Raw genomic sequence first — 7728 nt, forward strand, 5'->3', positions numbered from 1 at the left:
ACACAAACACACACATACACACAAAAACAAGCAGGTACACACAGACAAGCACACACATATGCACAGACAAGCACATACACACAGACAGGCAAACAAATGCACACATACATACATAAGTACACACAAACAACATGGAAAAGAGGGACTTCTTGGGAAGAAGGGTTCAGCACAGGAGGGAATAAGAGAAGGTCACAGGTGTGTGCGCACAAATGTGTGTGTGTGCGTGTGTGTGAAAATAACTAAAATTTATTATGTGCAAATATGAAACTGTCAAAGAATAAAATAATAATACTAAAGGGAACTTTGTTTTCTTTTTTATTAGGTCCTTCAAGTTATAGTGCAATTCCCTTCCTAGGAGGAATTTTCACTACTGAATGAAATAGAAGGCAACGTACTTACCAGCCTGGCAACAAACAAACAAACACTAAAGTGCATCCCCCTCCTCTCCAAGTGCCCATGCTTCTTTTTACCCAAATAAGTGCAGAAGATTGTGTGCAAACTGTCCCCTTAGGGCTGGACTTAAAGCATATCACAGATCAAAGGGACTGCACACCAGACTATGTTGGCAACCCTTCAGGCCAGAGCAGCCCCTGCTTTTCCACAGTTGCCAAAGCTGCACTTGAGGTTGGGAGACACTAAAGCTGGGGAAGTAGGGTATGTTCTCTTCCTCAGTTACAACTCTTGCCATAAGTGCTGCAACATATCAGTTGTGCTGGGCTTGGTGGCACATACCTTTAATTCCAGCTGTTCAGAGACAGAGGCAGGCAGATCTCTGTCAGTTTGAGGCCAGCCTGGTCTATTGTTGGGAATTGGTTTTAATGCTTTGTCTTGTTTCAGCTCCCAAAAAGCCGCACTTCCAGACCTAAGGGGCCCTGGCCCCAGCTGGCTTCAGTTGAGAAGAATTATCATACAGCCAATGGCTGGGCAGAAAGACAGAGGCGTGACTTTTAGATTGTCCGAGTAAGGGGCAGGGAGAGTCGCCATGACTCGAGGGAGAAGGACCAGATATAAGAGCTGCAGGAAAGAAAGCAACAAACTATGTAAGAATTCGGGGAAACGGCCCCAGTGGCCCCTCCCCCGATTGGGTCTGGGGTAGCAGAGATGAAATGTCGATTTAGCAAGTTGACTCAGGAAAGTTGGAGGGGAGAATGAATGCTAGCCATGGGGGGAGGATTAGAAATGCCCGGCCGTTGAGTTAATCAAGGTATATCAAAATTAACTGGCTTATGTGTGTCTTTCATTTGTGAATCCAGAGAGCTCTTGAATGGGTGCGCGTGTGCAACCCACTGGGAGCCAAAGCGGTTTAACTAATTCACCACTACAGTCTCTTTAAAGAGTTCCAGGCTGCATACTCTCAAAACTAGCTCAAAACTAAAACAAGAAAAAAAAAATTGCTAGTGAATAGATTGAGGGTCTTTTTTGAAACAGGTATTAACAGCCTGGGTAATAGCTCAAGAGAGAGAATAAAGCCAAGATCATAGGCTTGATTCTTCCTGAGGCTACATTTTGAATAAATGATCATATATGAAAGATGATCCAGGAAAAGGGGAATAATGAAGAAGTGATTGTTAAACTAAAGGAGTAAGAAATTAAGAACAAATTAAGAACAATCTCAATGTGCAAAGTGGAATAGTGCATTATGTTCCACACAGAAAGAATGAGATTAATTCATTGGTGCTAGTCGGGGAAACTTTGCAAACCTTAAGAATGAAAAGAAAACATGAAACTTCCAGACAGAAGCAGTCACAGAGAGCAGCAGACTCAGGGAACATGTGATGTGCAACACCTTAAGTGGATTCTATGTTGTGCCATACTGCACACACACTGAAGATGCCATTCACTTTCTGGATAGAGGAAAGGATGCAAGGCTGGGCTTGAGGGATATAGTACCAGACGCTTGAGTAGATGAAAAGATGGAATCTGTAACCAAACAGCATCAGCAGTACACGTGACCCCAGAGGTTGGGAAGTAGAGGAGGAGGGTCAGAAGTTCAAGGTCATTCTCAGTTGTTGCAAATGAGTTCAAGGCTAGCCTGGTCTACCAGAGTCTGTCTTAGCCTTCTTCCCTTGTCCCTTAAGAAACGAAAAAATTAAAAATACATAGCAATATCATGTCATGAGATATTTATATCAGCAATGTGATATTTATATCAGCGTTGTTCGTAGTTGACATTCTGAAACAAGACAAGTCTCCACAGAGAAATAACTTGATCCATTTTTTATCACATAGTAACTTAGGCCATTAAAAAAGATTAATCACAGCCAAACCAATTAGTTAGGGATTCTTTGCAGCAGTGTTGAGTGAGAAACTCTAGCTGCAGATACATACTCCTGCATGTGAAATCAGGGTTGAATAGACCATGACACCGAAATGAAGAACAGCATAGGACTCAGCTCATGTGGGGAGCAGAATGCAAGATCTTTATTCTCAGCCATATTATATTTTTACAGCCGTGATTACAAAATACGTAGTGTATAAGATACCAATCTATAGGGTTTGCTTTTTTCTTACTGAACAAAGAGCAGGGTTTTTTTTTTGTTGTTGTTTGTTTGTTTTTTTTTCGAGACAGGGTTTCTCTATGTAGCCCTGGCTGTCCTGGAACTCACTCTATAGACCAGGCTGGCCTCGAACTCAGAAATCCACCTGCCTCTGCCTCCCAAGTGCTGGGATTAAAAGTCGTGCGCCACCACTGCCCGGCAAAGAGCAGGTTTTTATGTTACTCATTGAACTTCTTCCCAGAAGATAAATGTGAAGGACATGACATTTGGCCAAGGAAGTACTTGGAATGTGAAGACCATTTTCAACCATAACTCCGCAAACATCCTCTTGTTTTCAAGGAATGCCTGGTAAGTGCATTGTCCTGGCTGATGTCAGTTCAGCCAATCTCCTTCCATTGCATTTATGTAAACAGTGCTAATAAATCGTGAAGTACGTCCATATATCCATGGTTTTATACATATGTGGGCTGCTGAGATGGCTCAGTGTGTAGGGGTTTTTGACACCAAATCTGATAACCTCAGATCAATGCCCAGGACCCATGGATTATAAAGGAGACACTGACTTCCTTCCACATGTTGTCCTCTGACCTCCACACACATATCATGGCATGTGTGCCACCCCCACAAAGTAAATAAGTAAATGAAATAAGTAAGTTAAAAACCGGGGGCTGGAGAAATGGGCTAGCAGTTAAAAGGACTTGTTGCTTTTGCAGAGAACCAAGGTTCAATTCCCAGCACCCACACTCCAGTTCTAGGGCATCTGATGCCCTCTTCTGGCCTCCATAGGCACTAGGCATGAAGGTGGTACACAGTCATATATGCAGGCAAAACACTCATACAAATAAAATAAGTCTAATATATATTTGTTAAAGTGTATTTGTTTATGAAATGAGATAACAGGTTTCTTTTTTAGAATACTATAAAAAGAAAGAGATGTTGGAAAGGAAGATGGGAAGAAGGGAGAGAGAAGATAGAGAAAGAAAGGAGGTGTTGAATGTGAGTGTGAAATGTGTCTCAGAGGTTTGTGTTTCTAAGGCTCCTCCCCTAGCTGGTGCCCTGTTAAGAGGCTGTGGAACGGAGGTGGGATGTAGCCGTCAGTGTAGGTCACTAGAACTGGGTCTTTGGAGGTTGAACTCACCCCAGCTGGCTCTGGCTTCACTTGCTGCTTGTTTATGTCGTCTCATGTGCACAGTCTCCACCACATTCTCCCACTGTCATGGTCTTTACCAGACTCCAGGACTCACAGTGACTGTCCTATTGGGGATTTCTATTGCTGTGGTGAAACATCATGTTCAATGTAACTTGGGGGAGGAATGAGTTTATTTGGCTTACATATCTCAGGTCACAGTCCATTGAGGGATGTCAGGACAGGAACTCAAACAGGGTAGGAACCTGGAGGCAGGAGCTGATGCAGAGGCCATAGAGGGATGCTGCTTACTGGTTTGTTCTTTGTGGCTTGTTCAGCTTGCTTTCTTATAGAACCCAGGACCACAAGCCTGGGGTGGCCCCACCTACAGTGGGATAAATCTGAAATGATCACGAATTAAGAAAATGTCCTTCAGGTTTGTCTGCTTACAGCTGATCTTGTAGAGGCATTTTCTTAACTGAAGTTCCCTCTTCCCCTCCTCTTGTGTGACTGTTATGCCCAGATCTTCAGATCCCCAGGAGAGCTCAAAGAATTGCTTAATCTGATATAGTGAGACAAAGAGTCTTTTAATAAATTCCAACCTGGTTTGGATCGCAATCTGTTCCCACTGCGCAGGGCAGGATTGGGATCCCGAGTCTAGGGGCTTAGGGCAGACACAAACAGATTCTGGGGCTTCAGGGTTACATGGCAAGGGGAATGATAAGGAACGTCATTTTTCAAACACAACACCATCTGCTTAGGTGGCGGGCAGGGTCGCACAATTGATTGGGGAGGGAAGTTCTTTGGGTCTTTATGGTGCTATCAGGGATGAGTGTTTTCACAAACCTGTCACAGCTTTCTGAGAATGCTTGATTGTCACAGAATATGGCAGGTTATCTCCCTAAGGATGTGTTTTTTTTTTCCCCCCAAGGACAGGGGCCACCTGTACTGGGGAGTGCCTGGCTATCCATCAGAGAGGATGCCAGCCTCAGCAACATGGGGCTGGGAGTTGTGGCTGTTTATCTGTTCTCAGGCTGGCATTTGTCACTCCCCAGAGGGGTTTTCATTAGGGAGTGCTATTGGAATGGGAATGTGCCTCCTTTGAAAGGTCAGGTGGAAAAAAAAAAAAAGCCGGGCCATAGTGGCGCAAGCCTTCAATCCCAGCACTTGGGAGGCAGAGGCAGGCGGATTTCTGAGTTCGAGGCCAGCCTGGTCTACAGAGTGAGTTCCAGGACAGCCAGGCTACACAGAGAAACCGTGTCTCCTCCAACAACAACAACAACAACAACAAAATAAAAAACCCAAAAATCAAAAAAAAAAAAAAAAGAAAGAAAGAAAGAAAGAAAGAGAGAGAAAGAAAAAAGAAAGAAAGAAAGGACAGGTGGCAGCAAAGAGCAAGTGGGTGAGGAGGAACTTTTGTGAGCCCAAGGGAGTGCTGCCGCTGGGAGGGCTGGGGCTGGTTGCCCAGCCTCTTCATGACCATAGTGTGTGTCATGTTGAAATAAAACTAGCCAGCACAGTTATGAGCAAAAAAGTCCTCTGAAATCAGGAGTCAGAATAAATCCTTCCACAAATTCTTCCTCCCTTGAGTCCTCTCAGGTATTCTGTCACAGCAAAAAGAAAATAACTAGAAAAGGGCTGGGGTGTGGGATGGGGAGAAAGACAAAGGCGTTGTGTACCAGTTTTCTCTGGATTCTGCAAGGTAGCACCTTAAGCAGAAAGGTAAACAACTCAAATAGCTTCAGGAAGTTCCTGAGATTGACCAGATTCTCTAGGACCCTCCCTGCCAGAGTATACAAAAAAAAAGCTGAGAATCCCTCTAAGACTAGACAAATAAAAGTGCAGAAAAGACTCCCAGCCAAGCCAAGATACAAAGAAGACTGAGAAACAAAGTTGCAAAAAGACTCTGAGAAGCCGGGCGGTGGTGGCACACACCTTTAGTCCCAGCACTTGGGAGGCAGAGGCAGGCGGATTTCTGAGCTCAAGAGTTCGAGGCTAGCCTGGTCTACAGAGTGAGTTCCAGGACAGCCAGGACTACACAGAGAAACCCTGTCTCGCCTGGAAGAAGCAGAAACCAGCTGAGCTGCCTGGAAGATGCTTAGACCAACTGAGGTACATGGAGAGACCACTCTCCAACCTGTTGAGATGCCTGCAGGCGGTTCGGTATGCTTCAGGTTCCCAGCTTTTTCAAAACATCACCCATGCTCAGGAGGACATTGGTGATGCTATACCAGAGTCATAGTAACTCCTTACCCATAATTCTGTCAGGAACCCCAATACACCTTATTGGTTCACCAAGTTGGACTTCAGTGGCGTTGACTGTACTTTGGTCTGTCTCCGGTTCTCTATCTGGACTGAGTAGATGTGTGTTGTATTTTCCCCAGGAAAAGTTTTGCCACGGCAGAGGAGAACAGAGGTGGTGGGAGAGGGGGGAGAAAGAGAAGAAGAGAAGGAGGGAGAGAGGAGAGAGAAAGAGAGAGAGGGGTGGAGACTGAGAGGGAGGGAGAGAGAAAGAGAGGGAGGGAGGGAGGGTAAGAGGGAAAGAAATTCTTGGAAAAGCCAGCACATGCTCTGTAACCTTCATTTACATTCTCTTCTTGGAATATAAAAAATAAAATAAAGCTCTAGCTGTGACGGCAAGCTTTCGCTTGCTTCCATTGTTCTTGTAGCTGTTACTCACCTGTCAGCAATTAATTCCCAGGCAGCATGCTGGGAGAGTGGGGGGGGTCTTTCCATTTTCCAAACCTATTAAGTAAACAGAGGAGCTCTGAGTTTCTTTATGGCACCATTTGTCAGGCCGAGTTCTTGTCATGGAAAGAAAGAGAACATTATGTGGCCATTCTGCTGAACTTGGCAGGTTAATGTAACAGCGAGCTATTTTACCACCTCTATATTTTCAAGTATTTTAATTCCCTGAAGAAAAAAAAAAAGGAAACTTCTGTAGCTACAATTTTCTCAATCCCTCCAGGCTTGACACACTAGAAGCAACAGGAATCTACGCCATCCAAAATAGTGGGACCAAGTCTTTAAAACTCTACTGAGTCCTGTTCTCCACTTGGGGGCTAGAGAGTGCATGTGGCAGAGCTGGCCTCCTCCTGCAGGCTGCTTCAAACACAGCTTTCTAGCTACCTTCTGTCCTCTGACGTTTCCTCCTCACAAGGGCCACTTCTGTTTTCATTACTAAAAGTCTTAGGAGGGGCTGGAGAGATGGCTCAGTGGCTAAGTGCTTCACTGCTATTGCAGATGGCCCTGGCTTCGCTCCTAGCATGCACACACACCTGTAACACAAGTTTCAGGGAATCTGATGCCTCCTTTTGATCTCTGTGGGTCCCTGCATGCATGTGTTACATAAACACTGTGGCAAACAATCATATATGAAAATTTTTAAAAAAATTTATTTTCTAAAAATGTCTTAGGACCTATGTGCTTTCTTTATCCATAAATCATTTCCTTTCTTTATTGATAATTTATCTTTATTGATAAATACACAGCTTATATTAACTAACCCTTAAGGCAAGTACCTCCTTTGAATGACTCCTTTCCAGATAAATTTGTCAGACTGGTCTTGGAATTCACTCCATTTGCTTCCTGAGAGAATCGTTGAGAACAGATCTTTTATAGCTTGTCCTTTAAAAAGAACACACACACACACACACACACACACACACACACACACGCACACACACCCCAGGTTTTTGTGAGGTTTCTGGCTGCTCAGAAACCTACTTAGCATGCTGCCAAGAGCAGCTCTGCTCCTGCAGAGGTGGGTGATTATGGGGAAGTAATTTTTAGAATGGCCACATTAAACAATAACGAGGGAAGGCTCCCTGGTGAATTTGGCGGCTTTGTGTGACCTTCCTTAATGTAAATTTCAGAGGTGTTAATGCACCAATCAGAACAGCCATCATGATTTGAATTTGCACAATGACGCTTAGAGCACAAGCTCTTTGGAGACAGCTGGAGTGTGAGCTTGGTCGTGTGTCACAGTGAGTCAGGAGGCCTTGTGCCCTTGGATGCCCACTCTTGAGGACCTCGGGCAGGGTTCTTATTTTTGAACACGTGCAGTCTTGCAAATATTCACTATAGTTGAAAATGGCTGCTGTT

General features: G+C 44.4%; 1 pseudogene; it reads left to right on the forward strand.

The window, feature by feature from the left end:
* The window catches only part of LOC114631422, a 10831-nt pseudogene extending 6375 nt beyond the window's left edge, over positions 1-4456 (forward strand).
* Positions 4457-7728: the final 3272 nt, after the last annotated feature.

The sequence above is a fragment of the Grammomys surdaster genome, unplaced genomic scaffold (assembly GCF_004785775.1).
Source record: "Grammomys surdaster isolate TR1022 unplaced genomic scaffold, NIH_TR_1.0 362, whole genome shotgun sequence".
NCBI lineage: Eukaryota > Metazoa > Chordata > Mammalia > Rodentia > Muridae > Grammomys > Grammomys surdaster.